This window comes from Manis javanica, chromosome 1 (assembly GCF_040802235.1).
Source record: "Manis javanica isolate MJ-LG chromosome 1, MJ_LKY, whole genome shotgun sequence".
NCBI classification, from domain to species: Eukaryota; Metazoa; Chordata; class Mammalia; order Pholidota; family Manidae; genus Manis; species Manis javanica.
Window position 1 is genome coordinate 192,327,261 of NC_133156.1, and position 26,857 is coordinate 192,354,117.

At 48.0% G+C, this 26,857-nt stretch overlaps 1 protein-coding gene and 1 long non-coding RNA gene across 7 annotated transcripts in view; both read left to right on the forward strand.

The window, feature by feature from the left end:
* Nucleotides 1-26,857, forward strand: part of BCL11A (BCL11 transcription factor A) — a 97,300-nt gene that overhangs the window by 33,071 nt on the left and 37,372 nt on the right. The window lies entirely within an intron of this gene.
* LOC118968044 (uncharacterized) lies at nt 1,488-18,565 on the forward strand. Its single transcript, XR_012121166.1, has 2 exons — nt 1,488-4,046; nt 16,588-18,565. It is a non-coding gene; the product is annotated as an uncharacterized lncRNA (long non-coding RNA).

Genomic DNA, 26,857 nt, shown 5'->3' on the forward strand with positions numbered 1-26,857 from the left:
TCAAAAGAGGGTGAACTGAGCTATTTCACTTGAATTCTCATGAATGCTTTCATTATAGGCTGGCAAAAGGTAATGCCCTGTGAAAGTATCTCCTTGCTTTCAGTGGGCTTTTGTTATCACTGAAGTAATTCAGGAGTTACAGGACATGACCTGGAGCCCTTGTCTGAGTAATCACGTTCCCATGCCCACGTGCATGTCTAAAGCCATGGCTTTGGCCTCATGTATCAGAAAGAATTGGCCTCAGAATTCTGCCCAGGGTTCAGTGGTTCGAGACTCCTTCTCTGGAGTGGTTAACTTGCCTCTGCTGCAAAGCATGTCTGAGGGAGGAATTTCCCTCAGAAGGAGGGAAGGGCAGCAGGAAGGGAAGAAAACAAGTCAGGGGTGGAGGGGGGGGACCTTGTATTTTCTCTGCAGCGAGAGTGTTCTCCTCATTCTCCTGTGATGCTCCACACCCATCTCTCCTAACAGGTTAGAGACACATTTTTGGCACTGGCTAGAGTAAGCGTTCCAACATGTTTTTAATCTTTAACTTTCATGTCGTTAAAAGTCCGAGGTGCTGACTCTCAGTTGCCTGGAGATAGTTCAGGGCATAACACCTGACAGGTGTAATGTTTTGTGTTTTATGTCCCTCAATATGGAGGTTATAGAAAAGGCCACAGAATGCCTTAAAAGATTTTGATACTGTGGACTGAGATCACATAGTCCTTTGGTTCCCTTTCTGCCCCCTCTTTCTTTTTGTAGCTACTTTTGCTTTCTTTTCTTTCTTTTTGTAGCTACTTTTGCTTTCTTTTCTTTCTTTTTGTAGCTTGTGTTTGAAAGGTGCCCTTGGTGTACCTGGGAGGGAAGAAACTTCTTGACTTGGCGTTACCTTCCAGAGTGTAAAGACTTACGAATCCCACCTCTTTTCTTTTCTTCCAAGGGTTGAGAGATGTCTACTCTAGTACTTTTAAAGAATGAACTCTCCATTGGCTGTGGATTGTAGGGGGACAGAGTGGTTGGGCACTGTGGCTCCAGTTCTCCACTTGAAGATCAGAAGGTCACCTAACACACAGCCCTATGAACTACCGCTGTCAACGACTGTGTTGTGACCTAGGCCCATCAAGCGGTGGCATGGTGATCGTCCATCCTGCTTGACTTGAGCCTACCCAGTAATTGCCATGTCCCTGGATGCCCTGTGACAGCCCCTCTTGCATTCTGGCTCTGGATAGACTGTCAAGGGAACTCTAATGATAATTAGGCCCTTCACATGTCCTCAGCATTCTCTGATGGGTTTGTGTGTCATCTCTTTCGCTCTCCTCTGGGGTGCTGATTCTCAGATTGAGAGCCATGAATCTCACTTTTTCCTCTTTGTTCCATCTTGTCCCCTCGTCTGTATGCCTGAGAAATTGACCTACTCCTTGTGAGATGCCCTCCCATGTGCAGTTTCTGGCTGGGCCCCACCCCGTATTCTCCACTCTAGTGAGTCTACTGAAATTCAGGTGAGTTGGAATATCATTTTACAGGCATAATCTTGAGTCTGCTCTAATACAGGTACTTACAAAGTAAATAAATTTTATTTGTACTAAGTAGTAACCGAATTCTTTGGACTCACTTGTTTGCACTACAACACACCCATGCAGAACTGAAGGTTTGATTCAGGGCCACCTTCAGCTCCAAGGCCTTTTGCAAAGGGAGCAGATGTTGACAGAGGAAACCAGACAAGAGTATCTGAGGTCCAGCCTTGTCCGAGGGAGTCTGGATAGAGAAGTCCTGGGCCTAATTTTCTTTTAAAATTAGATAGCTAAATCCCAGTATTTTTTTAAGGTGTTTTAAAAAAATTTCTCTTTCCCCAAAATTGACTTTTGGTCAAGGCTCTTGTTCCTTGTTGCCCAGAGTATCTGAGGAATTGCAGAAGAAAGTACAGAGCTTTGAGCATAGACAGTTTCCTTTGTGAAAGGGGAACATAAATATTTATTGAGCCCCTTCCATGTAGATGTAGAATCGTGAAGTCCTATCGTTTGCCCTCTCATTTTACAGATAAGGAAGGTTGAGGCCACTCACTAGGCATTGATAGAATTGGCTCAGAGCCCAAACCTCACACTTTCATCCCTGACTCACTCTACTAACGCATACGGCCTCTCCCTGCCCAGCAGGGCCCAGGAGTGGCCCTCCCGTCTGCTGAGGGGTGACTCCCCGTGTTTCTGTGTGCAGTGGCTGAACTACTGGTCAGAGCTGGGCCTTTGCTGAGGAAGGTCCCAGAGGGCAGCATGCTGCTTTGCCCTTGCATTACACCCTCTTGCTTCTCTCTGTCCCCTTCCCCATTTTGGGCAGGCCTGCCCACCATATGTCCTGATAAGGTCCCAAGGCTGTGGCATTTCTGAGGTTTGCACTGTGTTTTTATCCAGATCACTGGACATAGGGGTAGATGGAGTTGGGGTGGTGGTGGAACCTGCACTCTCGTAGGGGCAGATGGGTCTTGAAAATTAGCCAGCCCAACCTCTTCCTCCTCCACATGGGTTCTAGTTTTAAAGACATCTGTCAATAGCAGGAAGTCCTTCCTTTTTGTCTGCCTTAAATCCCTTATGCTTCAGTTTCAACCATTTCCTCTTTACTCCAAGAAGACAGAGTATCTCATCCCCTGCTTTGGGCTACCACCCCTCATATTTTGAATTCCTTGCTCTACTGCCTGTCACTGCTCCTTCTGGAATCTCTATTCCTTGAAAACGAACTTACAGATCTATTATTTAGATTATCTTTTATGTTAATTATCTTTATTTATATATATAGATCTATTATCTTTTATCATTTACTTATTTTTGTACTTTTCTTTAGAACTCCTGGTTTCTCAGATCTGCTCAAAGATACTAGTCTGATTACCACAGAATACACCACCAAGGTACCTTAGAGTTTTCCACATTCCTCACTCCTAGATCTGCACTTGAGTATCTTGCTTGCTTTTGAAAAAATCAGTGCTTCAGTGCTGTTCGCGCTCAGCGTGTTGTAGACTAGGACTCCTAGAGCTTTGCTGGCCGTCTTTGAGTGCCACTAGACTTTCACTTCTGACTAGTGATACCGTACGTCTCCCTTCCCAAACCCTACTCTCTGTGCTTGTCTGTGTTGAACTTAGCTCTCCACTCTGGTCCCAAGTTCTCTGGCCACCTCTCTGCTTCATCAGGTGATGGAGAGTCACGATCCTGCCTCCCTCCCTCTTGGCTCCTCTTCCGTGACGACTTCGTGGAAGCTGAGAAATACAGTGAGTGGCCTTTCTTGCCTTGCTTAATGCTGGGGAGAGAGCTGTTCATGACTTTCCGCTGACATCTGGAGAATGTTTTGGAGGGGCAGAGCCCAGATTCCCTGCCAGCCAGCCAAGCCAAGTCTTTTTTGAGTTTCCAACACAACCTGAGTTACAATATTGGGGGTTGGTCACTGTGTTTAATAGTGAAACCAAAACCTAAGTGCATGTAAAAAAGCACATCTTTTCTGTGTGCTGGGGTGCAGAGGGGACAATGAGTGGGTAGGATGCTGTGAAAAGCATTCCAGACTTGGGAAAGCATTTCAGAGCATACAAACATGGCATTAGTAATCACAGGTTGATATCCACAGGCTAGATTTTCAATCCCTGCCTCTTTTTTTTGTATCCTCGTTCAAACAGTTAAAACATATATGAAGTGGTGAGAAGAGGGGCCACCTGCCTTTCAGACTCCAGTGTATCTGTAGCCCAGGTCCTCTTTGTGTGTGGTGGCCCATTGGAGCCCAGAGAACATCCCCTGTTTGGATCTTTCTTGGACTGACTTGTTTACTTCTTGTTCTGCCCAGCCCAAAGGTGACTTGGTAATCCCCACACTATGACCTCATAGTGGGCTAAGTAGGTTGGGAACTTCTGCCTCTTGCATCAAGTTGAGAGCAGAAATGGGGAAGCTGGGAAGTTGGGTGATTAAGAGTCGGTTGAAACATCAAGATGTCAGCCTCTGCTTACATCTGCCCTTGGTTCACCACCGCGTTCTTGTCTGAAAGCACTGGGCTGTGCTACGAGGAAGAAATTGGTAGCCAGATCCCATGTACATGCAGTGAGTTTCTGTACCATGTTTCTGTATTGCCTTCCCCTGGCCCCCATCTCTGAGGCCATTTCTCCAAGTAACTAAGACTGTCTGAGTTGGGCCTTGGCACAGGCCTAACTCTGTCATGTAGTGGCTACAGTGCCTTTGCTTCTTTGGAAGAAGTACTGTGTTGGGATTAGCGAGCAGACGCCCATGGTATTCACATCCTCTTGGGTGGTGGTATTTTCTCTTCCCCAAGCTATAACCTTTCTGAGGGCAGGGATCACATTTTATTTTTTTGTATTTTTGTGCTCACACATAATGCTGCTTCATACATGATGTTTAACTCATACTTTATTCAGGCTGATTGGTTGAAAATTGAAAGGTTGGGCTTTGAATTGGATTCCTTGGCCTATATCTACCCCTGATTCACCACCATATTCTCCTTGCCTGAAAGCACTGGGCTGTGCTGCAAGGAAGAAATTGGTAGCCTGGTCCCACATACATGCAGTGAGTTTGTGGAAAGGTGCAGAAGCTGGGCAGATTTATTTTCCTCCTTTTTCCTGTGAACAAGAGGGAAAAAGTTGGGGTTGGGATGGAGATGACATCTTTGTGGTCTTCCCTCTGTGGGAACCTTTGCTCTTGGCCAAGCAGTGAGCTGTCTGCTTACAGCTTCTGACCCTTCTCACCTGGAAGTCAGTGTGTGGGGTTCCTCAGGGCTGAGCAGATACCAGGGAGGCAGCTGGGGACCCCGTGGAGTGTGGGAGGCTGGGAGCACCATGCTGTAAAAGGCCCAGAACATAACAGAAGGCAGAATGGCCTGTGCTGAGAAGGTACTGACTGCTGTCTCCCTTCTGATAGCTATGTGACGCTGGGTTTAAGTGGTGGTTCTCGCTCTTTTTGGTGTATGTGTATGCAAGACCTTTTGATATTTGAGTAGGGAAATCCTCTCATCAATGGAATTCACGACTCTTGCAGTGTGTTACCCTTTTCTGAATGTTGTGAAGAGAGTCATCCAGTCCAACTAGATTTATTTGCACAACTCTGATTTCTTTCATAAGAAAAAAAAAAATCTCAGTTTAATTCTGTTTAGATGGCATGTTCTCCAAGTCCCAGGACTGTCTGTTGTCCAGAGTGGGTTGCTCAGCAGGGCCTGGCCCAGTACTGCTGTGTCTGGCCCAGTACCGCTGTTCCATTAATGACTAGAGAGGTTGGAACCTTTTTCATGTTACTTTTTTACCTGCTCCCACCTGCACCACTGGAGGTGGCCAGCAAGAGAGCCTTCCCTTTGGATTGCTGTTGGGAATGCTGCTAGCTAGAAGTGCTCTCAGGGAAGTGTGTGACAAAATGGCTTGTATGACCAGGGGTCCCTGTGCACCCCTTTAGCCTGAGCCCAGGTCAGCCCACCTGCTTACCTTCCTTCAGGCCAGGTCTCCTTTCTAACTCCTCTCCGCACCTCTCCTCCCCTTTGCATTCCCTTCCCCCTAGAATTTAGGACTGTGAACTTAGAGAATTCAGGATAGTGGATCTGTCCAGGTCTCCTGACTCAGTCTAGAGTATTTTTCTCACCACAGGCCAACAGCTTCTCTTCCACGGAGGTGCCTGTCTGCGGAAGGCAGTAAATCTCTGGCTTATTGAGAAGATGGGTGACTTGCCCTTTGGACTCTAAGGTGTTTGAAGTGAGGACCCTTTCATAGGTGTTGACCCAGCTATAATGTGTTGTGGGGCCGGATTTCACTTCTAATTTCCCAGATACTGGTGTGATGGGAGGACTATCTGTGGTGGGAGCCTTTTTCTCCCATCCTGGCAAAGGATGAGTCTTTCTGTTGTGGGTGGGGGTGGGCAGCCAGCCCTTGGAGGGTGAGGGGGATTCAGAAGGGAGAGGGCAGGACAGGGAAGATCCTGGCAGGACTTAAGGATATGCTCCAATACGAGAGAAGAAGCAGGAGTTCTTGCTAGCGAGGGACCAAGCCTCCATTCCTGGTGAAGGTGCTCCCATGGGTATTTGGCTTTAGGGCATCTGGACAGTGATTCCTGCTGCAGAGTAGCTGCAAGGTGGGCATGGAAGCAGCATCTCCCTCACTGCCTGGCAGTGAACACCCCTAAGGAGTGGGTCCCAAGGGCAGGAACTCCATTTAGTGCCACTCTTAGCACTAAATTCCTTGCCCCCTACTCCAGCATCGTGGGCAGTGCCCCACGCAGATCAGAGGCTGGGGCACGACAGGTGTCGCTCAAACCTCAGCAGTGCGCGAGTCCTTGCTGTGGCCCTCTGCCACCCAGTGGGAGCCTTCCAAGGGATTGTGCTAGGTGAGAAAGAGAAGGTAATTCGCCACCCCACAAAGGCTTTACGGCTTGTGGACTTCAGTTGGTGGGGAGGCAGGTGAGTCCTCACTCTCCCTGAAACTCTCCCCAAAAGGCGCCTGTTCTGGGGGCTGCCCTTTCTCTGTCTCTCTCAGCGGGAAATGGAAGTGGTTGTGTGGTCATATGTGACTTGTGAGCTGCGCCCTAAGTGTTTGTTTTTGAGGGAAATTCACCTCAAAGTGGCTAAATAGTAAAACTCCTTTTTCCTGTGTCATCCAAAAGGGTGCCCCGTGCGTGGGCCACGTGGTCAAGGGTACTCCTTGCTTTAGATGTGATTTGCAGAAAAACCTGCCAGACCGAACCTCTCCAGGCTTGAAACCAATTTCACATAGCCTAGGGAGGCCCAGATGCTTATGTTATCAAAGCCCCTTAAATGAGATAAGTGACGTGAAGGTATCGAAGGTATCAGCAGCCTTTATTTTCACAGGACCAAGGATTAGAGCTGAGAGGAGAGGCAGATGCTATCTAATCTTTTTTTATTTTCAAATCAGCCTGTGTTTATTGAGCACTTACTCTACACCCAGCACTGTGTTGGGTGCTGGAGATGCACAAGTGAACAGGACCAGGCAAGTTCCCTCTCATGAAGTTTTCTCATTTGGGAGATGGGCGTGTGTGAGGCTGGGGGCCTGGGAGGCAAATCCCTAATACTGAGAGCCAGACATGTAGCCAGAAATTCTAAAGTAAACAGACCAGGAGAGGTGAAGTGACTTGCCCAGACCACCCAGCTCCCTAACAGAGCTCCCCACACACCCAAATACATTTTTCTGAGTCCCAAACCCATGCTTTTTCTAGCATGTCTGGGAGCCACCTTAACCAACAACAGGGAGTCAAGGGTGGGGCTCTCAGTGCTCTCTGAGTTGCCCACTTTAAATCATCCTCGGTAAGCAGGCTTTCTCTTTTGACAGCTCTCCAGAGAAAGTGAGCACAAAGCCTTCCAAGGTTTGGATGGACTTGCAGGCCCAAGTTGCTGCACACATTCTCATTTTGGAGGCACTGAGACACTTGTATCTCCTGAGAAGAGCTACTGTACCTTTGGCCCAGTTAGTAGTAAGCACTGAGCCATATCCTTTTTGTGGCCTTTGAACATCCATCCCAGTTACTGGGAGGCCAGCTTGGTGAGTTGGGGGTGGCAGATGAAGCACCTCACAGTCTTACTTATTTATGTATTTGTTTCTTTGAAAGAAAAAAAAACCCACTTGCTTTACTGTGCCTCTTCTTGCCATCATGGAAACAAAGTGCACAAAGCTTGGAGAAGCATTAATGACATCCCTCCCCACCCGTGTCTTAGATCATGCGTTTCTTCTATGCCTACTGCATTTTCAACTTATTACAGCTTTTCTATGGCTTGGAAAATCCACTGGCTGAGTGATGATTGTTTTCATGAAATGGTGCAACATGTACAGCAATGGTTGTCATTAATAGTGCAGTTACGTAGAGTGTAGCTCTTTAAGCCTTCAGTTTCAAATCAGATTAGCGCTCTGTTAACTTAAAATAGCCCCCAAAAAGAAGAAAGAAGAAAAAGAGAACTGTCGGAAATCAGAGGAAAATATTAGCATTATGAAACATGTTAACAAGTGGCCATTAGCACTTTATGTCTGCATGAATAACATCCTTAAGTGTTTTACTGGTAACAGAATAGAGTAGAGTCACATAGAATGGCATTACTTTTCAAATTGGCAAGTTCTTTTAATTCTGACTTCTCCTTGTTATTGCCTACTGGGGAGCATTTATTCACCTGTCAAAATGTACACCGGGTGGGAAAAGTACTGCAGCTTTTCTGGCTGATCCCAAGCTTTCAGGTGTAGGGGATTTGTCCCTTCACCATGGCCACCAATACCCTTCCCTACCTGGAGGAGGGAGAGTCTGAATGCACAAACGGGGGAGGAGAAAGGCCGAGGGGGAGGCTCGACTCAGCACCTGGCACAGCATTGCGGCGGGCTGTAAGAGATGAGTGTGTGGGAGCTCTGAAGAGCTCTGAGCCAGGCTCTTCGCTTCTGCTTCTAGAGCCTCCTACACTGATCTTGACTGGCCCCTCTCAAGAGCTCCCCATTCTTTTTCCTTTCCCCAGATCAGCTGCACCCCTGTATTTATGTTATAATGCAAAGCGCTGTTCTCTCAGGGCCTCAGGGCCTTTGGGAAAATGGAATTTGGCTGAAGCTCACACTACAAAGCCCAAGTGCCCCCAGGTCGGGCTCGCCTGGCAGTTTGGAATTCTGGAGGTTCACTCATTCATTTTTCAATGCACTTTCTTGAACACCTGCCCATGTGCCAGAAACTGTTCTTGGTGTTGGGCATATAGTGATGATCAAAGCATTAAAAAATCCTTGATCTTGTGGGGAGATGTTAGTAAATGAATAATAACACGTGAATTATATAATGTGTCAGAAGGTGATCAGATGGCTTTGGACAAAAATAAGGTGGGGACGAGGGATCAGGAATGTGTGGTAGGCACACTTTAAATACGATGGGTAGGGACAGCCCCTCTGAGAAGCAAAGGCTCCAAAGACTGAGCCAATTGGCCATGTGGATTTCTGGGAGAGAGGGTTCCAAGCCAAAGGAATAGCAAATGCACAGACCTGGTGCATAATCTGTCTGGTTGTGGGAGGAAGAGCAAGGGGCCCCTGTGGTCCGAGTGGCAGCAGGAGGTGTGGGTGGGTGCTGGCGTGCAAGGGAGAGGAGACCAGTGCCCTGCAGACCACTGGGAGGCCTTGGGCTTTGGCTCCCAGGTAGGTGGGAGCTGAGGGAGGAGTGGTGTCAGGTCTGGCGATTTATGCTTCCAGAGGGTCACTTTGGCTGCATTTTGAGACTTGAGTGTGGGGACACGAGGCAGAAGCAGTCGGGAGTCTGTTACCAAAATCCAGGCAGATGATGGCAGCTTAGACCAGGGTTATGGGGAGGTGAGAGGGGGCTGGATTCTGGACATGTTCTGTAGGTAAAGCCAACAGGATTTGCCAACAGACCAGATGTGGGATGTGAGTGTTAGAGAGGAGTCCGCGCGGACCCTGAGATGTTTGGCTTGGTGACTGGGAGTATGGAGTTGCTGTTTACTGGGAGGTGCTCGAGAGGATAGGAGTGCTCAACCCAAGCTGTGGGCAGCTCTCCCTCTCCCTCTGCCCCACCACTTCTCCCTTCGGGGCCGTGGGTGGGTGGCTCTCAGATGGCCCCTGTTCAGGAAGGATTGGGAGTGTGGCCCTATTGGGGCAGTTAGGAGAACTCCAGTAGCTTCTTGTAGCTGAGATGACTTAAGTCAAACTCTTAACGTGTAGCTCTTCAGGGAAGGTGTATTTTTGAACTGTTTTATACAGTTTCTTTCTTTGGTGTTCTTTAGCTACCAAAGACAAATCAATCTTTTGACTTAGAAATATGAGATCTGTTTCTTGTATTTCTGTCCCTTAGCTCCTCAGAGCTCAGGTGAATCACCAGAGACTGCTGGTGAACTGTGGGATTTGGAGGTAGGGATTTAGAAATGGCTGCATCTTTCCCTGAACTTTATTCTCTCTGGGTGCCTGTAGCTTCTCAGGAAACCACTGCCTTGCACCTCCAAAGGGTCCTTTTCCGAGGATGTCTCTCTGGCTGTGCTGTGCTCAGATCTGCCTGTCAGGCCAGGTTTTGGAATTTCCTAGGGAAACCCGTTGTCCTCCTTTCCACAGTCCTCTGTCTCCCTTTCCTCATTCCTGGAAAGGAGTTGGCTGGCAGATAGAGTTTTTCCTTGAAAGGAGAGTGGAGAGCCCTCTAATGGAAAAGTAAAATAATTCTTGGAATTCTCATAACACCCAAGCCAGTCAACACTGAGACCAAGCAACTTATTTGGGGGTAGTTTGCAACGGCCTGAATCAAACAAATTGCTTTCTCTGACCTCAGCTTGAATCTTTAGACCAGAAGCTGGAGATTTTAGGAGTCTGAAGAGAAACAGGAGTCAGCATTTCCATCTAAGCCACTTTTGTTTGGAGGGGAGGCTTCAGGATTTAAACAGGTGAATGTCTTTTACCAGCAAAGGGTTCCCTGTCATAAGAGGTGTTCCTTTGCCCTCATGCCTCAATAAAGACCTTACATCAGTGTTTAGAGCACAAGTTTCACATCCCTCATGTGAGGCCTAATCTCCTCCATGTGCTGGCTTCGCCACATGTTGAACAAATTATTCTGAAATTATAGGTGACCCAAGGGAGAGCCCACAGAAAAGTCTAGGCTGCCAGCTCAAAGATCCAGTCTCGGTGTCAAAGAGACCCTCGAGGAAATATCAAGGCCTCCGGCCAGTCCCATGGGCCCAGCCTCTGCTGAAGCAGGCGGAGCCGGGTTCCTGATGTCTCTGTCCTCAGAGCTGCACCTCTCCTTGACCAGTTTGCCCCTGTGTCTCACATCAGCTTCCATCCTTCGTCCCCCCAGTCGTACCCTTAACATCCTAGAGGAAAACAAAGTCCTCTTCAGAAAGGGAAAAGTCCAGTACAGTTCTCCATCAGCCGTTTCTTAAATTTATGGCCACATTCCTTTAAAAACGTGTCTTGGGGATGTTTGTCTTGCAGCAGCCAGCAACTACCTTGTTTCTGTAAGTGTCTGACTCGGGCTGGGCTGCCCCGCTGGTCCCCTTTGCCTCTGTGGGTCGTGTGGCCTGGGAGGACTTTGGTGTCCTCAGTGGCTCCTCTTGCACATGAAGCCTTCTCTGCCACACTCTCCAACAAGTGTGGCTCAGTTTGAGTTTCCTGCTATTTTTTGTTTATATAATTTTGTATCGTCGGGGGAGGGCACTGAAAGCCCGAGGGCAGTCGGCATGTTGGGTTGGCTCTTTGAGATGAATAACTATTTAGCTGTTGCTCAACTACTTTTGTTTGTGAAATAAAGAGCAGTAAGCACTATGACAGGAAAGAATTTTAGGTTTATTATGATTTATTTTTTGTGTTTGCATCTGTCCTGCTCAGGGCATTACCCGCAACCCCATAAGACCCAGAGACCAGAGACCATATGATTTTAAAGCTTTAGAAATCTGTGTGCATAATATGTCTTCTGTGAAATTTTTCTCTTTTTTTTTTGTTCCTTGGCTTTAGAAACCGTAATAATAATCCATAGCAATTATCCCATAGTATGCTGTCCTTTGTTACCAGAGCAATGGGTTAGTGTGAAAAACGTGTCCTGTGTGCGGTTTCACCAGCTTCATTTGCTCCTTCCTTCCCTCTCCTACCCCACTTTGCTGTCTTGTGCTATTTGGAAGACAATTTCCACGTTTCTGCCATATGTCTTAGCAAAGCTCAGGACTTAGAGGCAGTAGCAGACAGTGGGCTTAGCTCAGGTAGGGAGGTGGCCCTGTGTCATAGAGACTGTTAGAAAGACAGCGAGCTGTTGAAACAGCTGAGTTTGGAAATAGTGCTTCCCCTTGTCTGCCCTCTTCTCTTGAGAGACTCTAAAACATCTGAAAATGCAAAAGCACTTCACCAGGTTTTAACTTTTCTGGATCAAACAGAAGCAGCTTCAAATCAACCAGAGCACAGGAGTCCTTGTACATTTTGTACACATTTTTCCAGGTGAAATCAAGAAGGGCAAGCTTTTCCTTTTGTTTCCTTTCTTTTCTTTTCCCTCCCTCCCTCCCTCTCTCTCTCCCTCTTTGCCCCCCTTCCTTCTTCCCTTCTTCTCTCCCTCCCTCCGTCCGTCCCTTCCTTCCTACCTTACTTTTGGTGACTTGTTTTGCATTGTGCTGAACTGGAAGAGCATTTAATCCTTGGCCTACTGTCTGTTGAGATACTATGTTTTTTTAATAGTGCTTGTTTAGGACTAAGGTCAAAGACAGAATTTCAGAACAAAAATTAGAGTTAGTTCATAATTGAGTACATATGTACGTAACTGTTTATTTTTATAGTTTGCTAATTTATTTTTAAACAGCTCAGTTATGCCAAAATGTTTATAGCTTTGTTCATCACATGCCTTACCAGTCAGGGTGTTAAAAGGCACATGCTTTTCAGTAGTTTGCATCCAAGTTAAATTAGATAATGCTATCAGGTATCAATTTGATTACATTAATTGAATGTTTAGGTGAAAAGGTAGTTTTAAAAAGGCTATAATGAAAAATTATAAATACACATGTATAAATCTCAGTGTTATCGACATTATTTGATGTTGCTGACAGAAAAATGGATATACCTCAGGCGCTTAGGAGGAAACATGAGGGATTCTCTCGAATCAGTGGTAAGTGCTTCCTTTGCCATTCAGGATGCTGCTGGGCACGACCATTTCCCAAGTGGGTTGCCTTTCTCATTAGTCCTCTGAGCAGACACACAGAGGCACTTGCATATGTTTTGTATAGCCAGGGCTTTCTCGGGGAGAGCATGCCAGCTTGGGCAGGCTCACTGTCTAGTGAGGTCTTTGTCACCTTGGAGGGATGAGGCCTGGCACACTCGGGTTTACCTCTGTGGCACTCCAAGCCAGTTCAGTCTTGAATCTGAGGAAGGATGTCTCAGGGTTCCAAGGGATTCTGTGGGCCAGGGTGGAAGCCGCCAGCAGAGCCCTGGGGCCTCAGAGGAGTCAGATCAGCCCAGAGCTCTTGCCTGGGAAGGTGACTTCCTCTGATGCAGAGGGAGTTAAACAAGGTGGCCAGAGCCCCCACCCCTGGTCAGCTGCCTTTCCTCCGGGCCCTCAGACAAAATGGGAGTGAGCGCCAGCGTTTGGCTTATCTGACAAGCTATTTGGGGCCCAGGTGTTCTTTTCCACCTCTCTATGATTTAGTGGGGTAGGTGTCAGATGATGGCTAGCAAAAAGGGATTTTTAGGTGTGCTAACAACAGATTCTTTGCCTATGAGTAATTCATTGTCTTCTGACACCATCTGGTTTCACCCAGGCTGCAAAGCCTAGCGTGGTGTCCCATACCCTGCAGCACCCTATGTGGGTTACCAAATGCCACCGTGCCTCCCCCACTGCGTCTGGCAGTTAAAGCAGGTGGGTCTGCTTTGCTCCTCGGTGTTGGCTGGATTCTGATTTTTCTGCCTGCTGTTGTTTTGAGGGATGCTGTCTTCCTCCCTCAAGTAGAGTTGTTCCTGGCAACATCTGTAGTTGGCCCTTCCCCTTTAAGGGGAATGACTTTGTCTGACATTAAAGACCCAGGTGGCGGATTTCCTTTCCTCATCACCACATGGCCCCCCTGTGTCCCCTGCCTTTGGGAGGGGCTGACATGTCACAACACTCTTTCCTTGGTGACCTTGAAGGTCTCTGTCCAGTGAAAAATGCTGAGGGAGCTGGAAGGAAGGGTGGAGAGGTGTGCCTTGGAGGGGCAGGAGCCCTGCTGGTTGGCACAAGAAGGTAAGGAGGGTTGGTTTGGGCCCCAGGGAAGGACAGGAAAGCCCTCCTTCCCGGCTGCAGGTGCCTGTTTGTCCAGCTGAACATGGCCCCACTGGGCTGACTACCTGATGAGTGATTTTCCCCAAGCTGACAGCTGCTCCAACACATTTTGCCTACAAGTCCTGACAAAGTGGTGTGTTCTTTTGGGGCTGTTATTACTGTAGCAGGCATTCGGAAGAATCTGGAAGAATGGGGCTCCAAAGGATAACCTTGAAGCTTGAAGCAGTTTCTGAGTATCTGTTCCTTCCCTTCTTGCCAACTGTCTAGCCTTTTGGGCTTATGAAAAATTGGACCCATCTCTTACAAACATCCATTGTGCTGTTAATAATGAGGATAGAAATGAACTCAGTGTGTTGTTAGGGTTCTTGAGTAAGCCCTGTGATGAGCATTGTCAGATTTGAGCCTTACCTTATCAGTAACCTTGTGAAGAGGCAGGAGAGGTGGTGTCTGAAGCCCAGAGAGGTTAGAGGGCATGTCTGGTCTCACACAGCCGCTGGATCAACCTAAGATTGGGATCCAGGTCTCCTCACTCCTGGCCCTCCAGCTAGTCCACAGCTTGCCCACCAGGCAGATGGGGCTTGTTCGAAGAAGGCTGGTGTTTGGTGGACGATCTGTTCAAGCAGTTTGGAGTAGGGAAGTGGGTGACAAGAATTAGTTTGATCTTGGAGGGTTTGCAGGGACAGAAATGTGCCTGACATTCAGCCTTTCTATACCATTTCAAGAATGTGGCCATCGTCCCTAAGAGCTGGGGGAGACGTTAATTTGGTGGAGCTTCTCAATACATACCTCAAGTAGAGTTCCTGATGGGCAGCGGTCTGCACCTCTCAGACTTATTCCTGACACCCTGTGACGCTGAGAGAAGGCTCTGCAGAGGAGGGCTTGGGGGAGGCAGACGGGGGCTGCCTGCTTCAGGACACTTGGCCTTCCGTTTGTATTTTGCCTTTGATCGACTTTGCCTGGTTTCAAGGGTGCTGAGCTCCCATTTCAAGGAGAACATTAGTGGAAATATAAAAACCACAGGTAGTCAGAGGTTGACTTGTTTGTTTTATTATACCGTCCTCTTTGGGAGAGTCAGCTGGCAGGGTAGAAGAGTCAAGCGTGTGTAATATTCTGGCACTCAGATTGGTGGCCTCTACCTTTGCAGTGGGGGTGGCTGGGCTGGGTGAAAAGAAACCCTTAGGCAATTTAGAAAGGGAAACATGGACCAGACGCACCTCTGGAAGACTGCATCTCCATTGTCATCCCTCCACGTGTGCGGGCAGGCGGCTGTGCGTAACTGCTGGGGAAGCCCCGTGCGGGTGAGTCCCCGGCTCTCTTCCCTTCTGCGGAGGCTCAGTGGGCATCTGTTCTGTGTGGGGAGTCCTGCCAGGCAAGTGTGAGTGGAGGAGGAGAGACCAGGGCCCTGTGGCACAGGGGTGGTGTAGGCTGAATGATGCTTTTTTGAGTGCTCAGAATGTGCCATCTAAAGCCGTGAATGCTTCCCGTAGGTGGTGGGAAATGAGGGCATTTGACCTGGTTTGGCCTTAACACTTCAGCGTCTTTCCTTTCCTTCCTTCCTTTTTTGGTTTGATTGGACTTTGACACTCAGGTTCTTTCATTCTCTCTCCCCCTCCCTTCTTTTCTTCTTCCCACCTCTTTTTTATTTTTTGAATCAATAAACAGTTGGTAATCAATTTTCAGATAGTTTAGATGAACACAAGTTATTTACTTTTTAAAACTTTACAAAAAGACTTAAACTCTTGACAAAATATCCAGAATACTGTTCCTCTCAATGGGTGTTGGGTTTGCATCTTGTCTCCCGGATCTTATGAACAGGTTAAATTAGTCTTCACAAAATGTCACGTTTTCCTGGCAGAGCCATCTGGTTATTTGATGAAGGCCTTTCAGACCTAGGCTGGGTGTGGAAACCAGTTGTAAACTCTGAAACAGCCACTAGTGTGGGTGCTTGGGCACACTCAGACCTGAACTCTGCAAACTCCTCCCCTGCTTTGGGCCAGGACCTGGGAGGGGAAGTCTAATCCGTAGGTGGGAAGATTATGCCTCGTCCTGGGAAGAGAGAGAGGAAAAGGTACATAGGGAATTGTTATGGTACTCAAGGAAGCAAGAGCCAGCTGTTTTCCAGGGAGAAGTCTGGGCCCTGAAATGCCTGCTCAGGCTGGGGTGGGTGGCCTGAGTGTGGGTATTAAGTCAAAATCCCTGGAGAAGTGAGGGTCCTTTGCACCTGCCTTCTGTTTGTCTCTCAGGTCCCCTGGCTGGACTTCAGTCTGTCCTTCCACCTGTGTGGAGACTGCTGAGGTTTCAGAATGGGGCCGACATGCTCAGTGTGTTGCCCCTCTCTCCTGGGACTGGGGGAGACCCAGTTTGGAGAAGGGGGCCTCCTCCCCATCTCCCACCCGAAGGCAGCTGCAGTGAGGGGATCTGTGTCTGTTCCCTTCCCACAGATACCTTCATGACTGGCTTTGATCCTTATTTAAACACATTCCATACATATTAAGATGACACATTGCTTTTACTTTAAGGCAAGTAGCTGTCCACCCTAGATGAGCCCTGGGCCCTAAAGACAGGTGGTTGTTGGAAGAGGGTAACAAGCTCACTGTTTTTTCTGGGAGCCTTGGATGGACCAGTGTTTCCTCTCCATCTTGCTCCCCGCTCCCCTCAGCTCATTTTACCCAAGAGAAACTTGACTCTCTTAGAGATTAAGTGCCTCATCCTGGTCACTTAGCTTCTTAGTGACAGGACTAGAATTTGTGTCTTTTGATTACTAATTGTGTGCTTTTATGTTCTATTATCTTACTGTCAGAGGTAAATTTGTTTTTTTGATTGGTGTTTCTGAAACACATATTTTAATATATGAAAGCATGGGATTGAATGTGCATAATACTTTTTGATGTAGGAGGAAGATAAGGGGAGGAAGCTGCCTGGGGACAATTCTGGAGCTATACTGAGATCCGGAGTTGAACGTACAAAGCGTGTGATGGCAGAGTGCAAATATGTGCTAGCAAGAACCCACCGTGCTACTTTCCTGAATTCCGCAAAGAAGTTATTCTGTCTGTATAATTTTATTAGGCTGAGACTTTTTCCAATGGTTTGTTTTTCCGTTTGCTCACAGAACATAGAAAAGAGCCAGGGAGGGAAGCCAACACATTTGCACTATTTACCTACTCCCTGACTTTGGAGCTCAGCAAATCTGCTGCGCGTCACTTTGTTTCGCTGACTTTTATAAATCAAGACAATAAACTGTAAGCATATCAGCTCACTTTGAGGGACCTGATATCTGATTGTTGCTTTGATAAGTATCTGTGCAAATATTTATATGATTCTGATAGTCTTGAGCTGCATTGTTACAACATGCAAAGCTGTCAGCTTTCCAGGACTTCTTGTGGTATAGCTTCTCTGGGGTGAGGATTATTTTCAATCTGGCCTTTCCTCCCTGCAACCCTGTTAGTCTGAGATTTCACGTAATGCAGCGCCAGTTGTGTAGAAAGAAACACAACATTACCTCATTTCATCATTCAAATAGTAAAATAACTAGAGGAGGCCGCTCTGGAATGCAGGGAGACTGGTATAATTTCTCACGATTGTGTCTTCCTGCTCCCCCTGCTTAAACTTTCGTGTGATAAAAATTAATTATTGAGTTAAAATTTCATGATGAACACATTGTTCACTGTATTTAAGGAAGCAGTGTAGTATTCTGAAAGGCCTTTATCTCTTGCCACCCAGGTGAGCACCTGAAAGAGAACTTTTAAGCCATTTAGAAATGACTAATCACATTACAAAAGTACCCATTTCCCTGGAGGATCCATGGCTTCCCGGGACACTTACCACATCTATTTACAGATCATTATGGATTAGAGCCACTAGACTGTGAGCTCCTTGAGGGCAAGGAACGAGGCTAATTTAATTTTGTTCTCCCTACCATTAACGGCACACATTTGGAATGAATGAATGAAATTGGCTGCCCTTGAATATCAAGTGGAATGAAGGTAGCATTTCCAGAAGGATGATGCAAATAATGAGTGCAAAACTTGATATTTACTGACACCTTTCCAGGAATAGGTCTTGTTTTGGGAGCTGTGCTGCAATGATCTTGTTCAGGAGGGGCTTATGTCATAGTTGGAAACTTCTGTTGCATATTTAGTCAACTGAGATTGGGCCAAGCAGTGGAGGTCTCCCCGATGTTTCAGATGAATTCGTGGTGCTCTGGAAGTGCTTGTGAGCCCACACGGCTAGGTTACCAAGTTCCAGCAGCTCCTGAGCTTCTGCTTAGGGCTGAGTGCTTCTCAAGCACTATTTTAATCAGTGCTGGGTAGTTTCTGTAAATATCTTCACTGTAGACATCTTTGCCACAAGCGTTTTCACCATACCATGTGACCATATCTAATTGGTCATAAGGCAGTTTTGTCGTAAAAAAGAAAATAACTGGTTGACAGTTGGTTTCATTTCTTCATTGATGAAGTCATCCCATTTTTATATTATCTTAGCCCTCATAGTGGTCTGTAGGGCGGCACAGAGTTCTGAACCCACATTTCCCATAGAGCTTTGGAACGTCTCTCAGAGAGCGTATGACAACATCCTAAGAACAGACAACCCCATGGAAGGCTTTCACAGCGCAGTACAAAGCCCAGTGACAAATATGCATCTTAGTATTTGGAAACTGATTCCTCTCTTAAGGAAGGAAGAAATTTTAGAGAGAGAAGAAAAGTGTGACGCCGAATGAAAAGATGAATCAGCAAGCAAAAATGTATATACTACAAATGGAAGACTTTAAAGACAAGTGCGTAGGTACAGTCCCCCAAATAAAATATACACTATACATTTTTAATGTATTCAAATATTTTGTATTTCACAATAAAGTCTTTTTAATTTTGTTACTTATTTTTCATGTTTCATTATGTCCTCTTTAATGATGTCCCTCCTTTATTTTTCATGATTTTTATCTTTTACGGCAAAATTGCCTTACAGCCAATTTCTTATGTGGCAAAGATACTTATGGGAAAGTACCTCCACGATTTTAATCAGTTACTGCTACAACCCCAGGAGGCTGGCAATACTGCACGCATTTTACTGATGAAGAAACTGAGCCTCATCAGTAGAGAGAGACTGCTCCAAGTGGCACAGCCAGCACGTGGGGTAGATGAAGATTCATCATCTGTGTAATTCTGGGATTCTGAGTGCTTCACCTGCCAACCCACCAGAGCTTGAGCTCTGGGTCTGATGTTCCAGGTCTCTCAGCCTTACACCCCAGCGGCTGGCAGGTGCTGTATCCAGAGGTAGCAGCCACCAGCCTGGCTCTCAACTCTGTCCCCAGGGGTTGGGAGGAGTGGGGTCCTTTAGTGCACCTAGTCCTTTCCACTCTCCCCCCACCATTCCCAGGGCCTCGCCTTCCTTCCCTGCCTCAGAGACTGTCTGCCTGGCTCTTGGTAGGCCACCTACTTGATGTGGATTCCTGCTGAGGATTATTATTCTGGCCAGGCCATGGCCGCTCCCTACCCTGTGCTGAAGGCATGTCTCTCAGCTCGCAGGGGTGTGGTTCAGGGCGAGAAGTTAGAGGTGCCCGGCCTGATGGACCTCACGTGTCCCCTTTGTCCTTCCTGCCTGGGCTGGCTCTGCAGAGTTTCTCTCTGAAGCTCACCTCTCTAACACACAGCCCCTCTGCCACCCCAGTTGCTAACCCCAGACCTTCCCAGGCCTCTGGGTGTTCCACCCCAAGCAGAGAAGCAGGACTGTGGGAGTCCCAACCCTCAGTGCCCTGGGCATAGCCCTGACATGCAATTGCCTTGGCAAGCAGCCTCAGGCAGGCCTGGGCAGAGGACTGACGGGAGAAGGAGACGTGGAGCTGCAGTGGGCCAGATGAGAGACAAAAGCCAGCTCAAGAGCCAGCCGCAGGCAGCAGCGTAGGTGCCCTGGCTGGAGGGCTGGCCCAGCTGGCCTGCCCTGGGTGGGGTCAGGTTGGCGCCTGCTCGCTCAGTCTTGGTCCTGCTGGAGGCCAGCCAGGTGCTGGAGCTGTGTGTGGGGTGACGAACACAGGGGCTGTAAGTCTTGAAGGTTATGGTTTGGAGGAAGAGAGAAAGAACTGAGATGGCAGAGTACCAAGCTGCTTTGGCATGTGTTCCCCTTCCCTACCACACACTGGGGTCGGTGTTGCCTCCAGGGCTGTTTCCCAGCAGCCACCCTGCTCAAGGAGGGGGGCATTTTTCTTCCCTACAGTCTGAACTTGGGTGCTAGGGGTCCCAGGACCCAGCGGCTCACAGACAGCTGTACCTGAGGTTGGTGGAGAGGTGCAGGGCAACTGGCAAACATTGTCTTGGGAAGGAGCACAGCTCTAAAGCCAGGTATATCTGAGTCCCTTTACTTGCTGGCTGGCTGGCCTGAAACATGGTGACCAACTCCACTGACTCTCAGCCTCCTTATCTGTAAAATGGGGCTGATTACCTTTCTTGCCCACTGGGAAGCAATGTTTTGCTTGACTGACTCACTCAGAGGTACGGCAGAATGTGCATCTTCTTCTGGGAGTACTGCTCCGGCAGGCACAAGGCACGGTGGCATTTGGACCTGAGCCTCAGCACTGTGGGCTGGAGGTATGTGGCAGGACGCAAGGGCTCTGTCGCTGACCTCGCACAGCACATCAGGCTGGCCGGAGCTCTCCAGGCTCTGTGGCCAGACATTGTTCTCCAGCTCACTGGGGTTGGGCCCAAAGATGGGAGATGATGGAACCTGCTTCCCAGGGGATATACCATATGGCCATCTCCCAGAAAAGGTAAAGATAAATGGGTTGTCACTGTACTGTTCTCCCTTTTGACGCCTGTGTGTGGCCAGTGTCAGAGGAAAATGGGGAAGGGATACTGTCCCTGCCTCACAGCCCTCACCCTACCTGCTTCCTGTTCTATAGAGAAATGTAGTTTCTGCATGAGTTGGACAATCATCTGAGTTTGATCAAGGCTTATGGGTGATTCAAATATATATATTTCACACACACACACACACACACACACACACACACACATGTGATACATTATGGATTAGTACATAAATCTAAGAGGCTTCCCTTAGCAACAAAGTCTGCAGGCTCCTTGGAGAATCAGCAGCCTGCCAAAAAATGGGTGAGTCTGGGATGACCTTGAACCTGCAGACAACCTCAACAGCCCCACCAGCTTCTCGCCTCCTTCTCCCTCATCAGTCAGCTTCCCACTTTTTCCTAATCATACGTGTTTGTCAGTAGATGGGTATAGATCAGATCACCCCTGTCACTTCTCTGCAGCACACTAAACCTGTTTGTTACTAAAATTTGAAAAACAAATGTAAAGGTGGCTATGAATGAGTGTCTCAGGCCACTTCTAAGAAGGGAAGTGGGACGGGGCAGCCCAGTGCTTCGTGGTGCCTTCCTGGTACCAGGATGATGCAATGCTCAGAGGCTGTCACCTCCCTGCCCCCTCAGTGCATGCCTGTAACCTTGTAGGGACCCTTGCATCTGGCCCAGCCTGGGTGTGCGTCTTGTGTGCTTGGCGGGCACTGATAGGGGTCACTGGTAGGGAGGAGTTCTCCTCGGCACACACGGCCACATGTCCCTGTGCCCAGCCTGCAGTGTCCAGGACCTCTTCTGCCGGGGCCCTGCTGGTTATCACTGTGGGCATTATCTTCACTTACCACCTCTGCGCCCAGGGCTGTGGTGTCCCTTCGAAGAACCACACACCCATCTACCCAGAGGCCCTTCTTGCTTCGAGTCTGACCCATTCCTTCCTCCTCCAGAAACGTTTGACTCACCCCAGCCTTGCTCAGAGCAATGTTCTTCCCCAAAGGGCCAGACCTGGCTCTCCAGGGGCTCCCCTGTGGGTCCCCAGGCCACCCACCTCCTGGGGCTTGCCAGGCTCTGTGCACAACAGTCTGCAGCACCCAGCCCTTTGTGGGTGATGGGGAGGCCCTTGGCTGATGAGGGGGTTTCATTTAGGACTGTGTACAGGACCCTTCTGAGCATTTCTCTGATAGATCCTTGTCCTGTTATTGGCAAAGGGAGAAATGGGACGAAAGAGGCCATGGAGTCCTAAGGTGGCAGCACAGAGACAGGTGAAGTGCAAGGCCTTCAAAGGAAGTGAAGTTTGTTAACTTGCCCTGTGAGTTGCATTTTAGAGGCCATCAATTTGTCTACCTGGAATGTTCCGATTCAATGCAGGAGCTGCTTTGAGTCTAGACTTCCAGGCTCTTTGACACTTCCCTGGCTACTACCTTGAGAGCTAGTTTCCAGGGTTTGACTTGAAGACACCTTATGTATCTTTCACTCTTACCTCTCCATACTGTGAACAATCTGAATTTATCAAACAGAGCAATAAAAAGGTGATGCTTCATTTAAAAAAAATGATTTTTTTTTCATATTACGGAAGGATCCACAGTGGTACCCCTTTCTAATGGAATGTTTCTCTAGCTCAGGAAGTGTTTACAGGTCATTATCTACTCCACTGAGGGACTTTGGTAGAAAGAGGGAAGGCTGCAAGGAAATAAACTCAGAGCTCTAGCTTCGAGGATGCTAGTGGAAGAGAATTAGACTCTGCTGGCTAACAGTGTCCGCTAAGCACTCTGTGCTCAAAGCTGGGAGAGAAGGGCTTATGCTTCCTTCCCTCAGAGAACTTAGAGTCCCTCTGGAAGCAAGGGTTCCTGTGCAGTATCTGTGAAAGACAGAAATGAAGTGTGAAGTTGTGTTCCCTCATCTCCTGTGGTTGTTGGGAAAATGGGCCGTGTTTTACAAGATGCAGTTTACATACTGCTTTTCAGGAATACTGCTAGTGCGAACACTGAGGGAGGCTTGAGGAAGGGGTTGACCTTAAACTCTGCTTGGCAGCATGGAGAGAGCTCATGGTGGAATGCAGAGGACTGGCTGTCCTGTAATTTAATTCTGTATAATCAGAGTTGGCACCCCAGAAGTGGCTCAGGTCCCTGATGGATGCTGGGGGAGAGAAGCTGGCATGGAGAGAGATGTGTACAGGAGGGGGAGAGGGGTACTCATCAGACCCTTCCAGAAGGGGTAAGTGGCTCAGATGCGCGTCTTGAACCAGTGGCAAAGTGGAAGATGGGTGTCATCCCCCTCTTGCTGCTCTCCTGCTGGCTGCTGCTCTGAGCTCACTTTTGCCAGATGTTCAGAGCTGACCAGAAGACACGGGCAGAACCATCATCAGGTGGTCAGCACCAGCTCTGTCTGTGCCTGGGAAGTGGTTTCCAAAAGCTTCTGGTTATGGCCTGGACACGTGTCTCACAGGCCAGGCACTTGCCCCTGAAGTGACGCCTGTGGGGTGGTCAGCTCGTGCCCTCCTTGCCCATCCATGGCAGCCTGTGCCACCTCACTGGGCAAGGCATTCTGTAAACGGACTTATTTAAGTTCCATTGTGAAGCTCATAATTTGTTTTTCTAGCTTTCAGGGACCCTCCCTGGTTCAAATACTCAGGGATTTCACGGGCAAGTCCCTGTGCCCTAGTCCGTTTCCTCTGGAGATGCATAGTGTTCGCTCACCTCTCCTCATGTCCTAACAGCTTCCCTCATCAGTTGAGTCTTCACATGTGAAGGTAGCCCTGACTCCTTCCCTTTAGTTTGCTCCCCCCTTTGCTGGCAATCTTTCCCAGATCTGGAGAATGTTTCTTAGGTGTTTTTAAAAATATTCTAAGAAGGATGAAAATATTGTGATCATTTAGAGGCTCCCAGGGGCACAGCAGCACATTCAGAGCCTGGCATCGCAGTGCGCCCTAGTGTGCTGTCTCGGTCCCAGGCTCCCACAGTGGCAGGGAGTTTGGGTGGAGGAGCAGTATGAATGCCTGTCTCTGAGCAGGGAGGAAATTAGAGTTTGCCAGTCTTTCATATATGTGTGCAGATCGAGGGTCCCTTTTGAACGTTTTGACTTTCAGTTTAGGAGCCCCAAACTCTCAAACCATAATGACCAAAGCAGACACTTAGAGTGAATACCCCAACCTGGAAGACAGGCTGACCACCCCTCCTGGCCGATCAGGGGTCAGCTGTAGGTCTTCTGCCCTGAGGCTCTGATGGGTCCCACAGGCTGTCCCTGTGAGAATGAAGGAAGCTGGGCAGGACTTGGAGTCATCTAGAGTAACTGGCTGAAGAGAGCTGCTCAGCTGGTGTGTCCGCAGTGCACAAGAACAGGTAGCTGAGTCCAGGGCAGGGTCCCAACACTGGTCAGAAAAGAGATACGGCGTCCACTCCTTTGACATAACCCACCAAGGTCAACACAACTTTGGAAGGTGGTCTGGTGCAAGCCAACAGTTGCTTTTATCAACAGCCCTAAGGAAGGGTTTGGCCTCTGATTGGGGTGAGTGTGAGGGTGGGGGTGGATTGGGGATGGTAGCTCTCTGGGTCTGTGGCTATTGGCTCAGGTGGCCTCTTTCCATAAACTGTCTTGTCGGTGGAGAATTAGATTTTATTTCTCAATGGGAATAAAATGGCTTGTATGCATTGCCCGGTGGAATGATCATCCCTCCCAAAATTGTAAAGGAGGTGAAGGCTCCCCTGTCTGCACTCTCCTGACCTCATCACTATCCACTCGCCTTTTCATCTGTCTGTCTGTCCATCATTCATCTACAGGCCCCTATCAGGTGCTACAGTCTGTATTCCCAATTGACTCTCCTGCCCCCAGCCTCACATTCTTTCCCTGTTCTCTCCCTCTTCCCCTCTCTGTTTCTCTTGGGAAGGGGGCTGCTGACCTCATTTTTGCTGAGATATAACAATAAATAACAGGAGTATGTGTTTTATTTCACTAACAGAGTGCTTACTCTGTTCCAAGAATTTTAACAAATATTAACTCATTTTCATAGTGACCTATGAAGCACATAATATTATTATTCCCATTTTACAGCTGAGCCCATTTTTTATTCCAGCTTTAGAAGTGAAGTTTGGTGGTGAAACTTTAGGGGTGAGCCAAGAGTTATTTGTCCTCAGAACCAGTGTGTGTCTCCCCACGGCTGCCTTTGCCCACTGATGATTTGGTTGTTAGAATGAACCCCTTCCTTCCCTGTCCATGGTTCTACTCCCCTCCCCTCATACTCTCATCTCTACAAAATGACACATGATTTATAAGACATAAGAGGTTAAAGATAACACATTCCAACCTCCTTGTTTACAGTGGGTGAGAGAGGTGACAAGACCTGGCATGGTCACCTGGCCAGGTGGTGGCGATGCACAGAGAGGCCAGGGCTCCCGGCCGCACAGCTTCCCGCTCTCCCAAACTGCTGTCAGCAGTGTCCTCTCCCCGCCTCACACTTCCTCAGTCTGTTTAGCTAAAGGATCAGTTGCCCCAGGGAGAAGGATCTGCTCAGGTGTCTTAAGTAGTGTAGGGGGGCCTCACACATGGGACTTCATCTTCCCTCTCTCACTTTAGTGGCATCTCTGTTCTGTTTTCTTCAGCTTCTTCCCCTTGAGTTATTCTTGTTACGTTGGCTGTCCCCTCTTTTGTCCCCTTCCCCTCCGCTCCCTATGTCTTCCCTTCATCTGCTTCTGCCCCTGCCTGGGGCCACGGCAGCTCTTAGGAAGCTCCTGCTCCTTCATGGATCCTTCTGCTTCCTATTCACCCATCATCCCCCAGCCGTGCCTTGTCGCAGCCCATGAGGGCAGGAGAGGGGAGGAGGGTGGATCTTCATTTCTTCCCTGATTCTCTGCTGTCCACAGCACTGGGCAGCCACTGTTTCCCTGTGGGGTAGTGTCTGAGAGAGGCCTTAATATTGTTTTTCTTTCTTTCCAACACCTTTTGGCAGGGTGGGAGTTATGTCCAAGACCCTCTGCTGTGGTTCACCTGTACAGCTAATGGGGGAGGTTAGCTGTTCCCCTCTCTGACCTAGTGGGGTCTCTCAGGGCACTCAACACCACCATTAATAGTGACCGCTGATGCAGAAGGGGCCTCAGTCCAAATGAATGCCCATTATAAAAAGGTTTTGGAGTGTTTTCTCATCACTTCGTTAGAGTAGTGGAGTGGTTTCTGCTTGGAATAAGGTGAAATTTTGTAGTTGAACCAAACAAATGGCTGGGATAAAGGCTTTGGGGGTGAACTGCCAGGAAAATGGGTGGGCAGGCTGGAGGGTGACAAAAGGGGGCCTCCACGGACTCTCAAACTCAAAACCTTTTCTGTGTTCTGAAAACTTGAGTTGCCCTAGATATTTACTTAAGAGAATTGAAGACATGTATTCATACACCTATACACAAATGTTCACTGTAGCATTGTTCATAATAGTCAAAAAGTGGTAACAACCCAAATGTCAACCAGTTAGGCGAATGGATAAATTGTAGCACAGCCATAGAATGGAATGCTCAATATAAGAATGAGATGATACACTCACTATTACACTCAACGTGGTTGAATTCTTAGTCATTCTGCTCAGAAATTAAAGGCAAAAATGGATTCATACTTTATGAATCCATTTCTATGAAATTCTAGAAAAATCAAAACTATAGCAACAAGAAGTAGATCAATGAGTAAAGAGGTCATAGGATGAGAGGGAACTGACCGCAAAGGGAATTAAGGGAATTTTAGCGTGATAGAAATATTCTCTATCTAGATTTTGGTGAAGGTTATACAATTTACACAATTAGCAGAATTCATGAAACTGTACACCTAAAACGAGTGACTTTCATCATATATAAATTATGGCTCAATAAAGATTTTAAAAAACCCCAAACACTTGAGTTGGACTAGCATGGAAGGCTGTCTACCTCTAGCCTTTAACTGTCTGCATAATCTCAAAATTCCAGCCATCTCTGAGGAGGGCACCAAAGTACTTCTCAGAGAAATCACAGTGCTTTTCGGATTTGAGATTTCATGGAAGTTGGTAATGATCGGGGGAGGGCAGAGGCAGACTGAGATGGTGTTGCCCACCCTGAGCAGAGCTTGGGGTCCTTGTGTGAGAAATGCATGTGTAAGTGCCTGAGGGAAAGAGAAGGGAGGCGAGGGGATGGGTGTTATAGGACTCCGGCGGGTTTTACGCAACAGGAAGGGCAGAGGGTGTCTGAGTCTTATTGATGTATCTTGTCCATGGGTGGAAATCCCAGCTGTATAACTGTCTGGTGAATTCCTGTAAAGTGAGAGTTTCTCTTTGTTTTTAACATCCGCCTTCTTCTCCAAATTGTCTCTCATGCAGCTTCCAAGGTCGTCAGCATAAATGTGATGTGCGTACTTTCCTTAT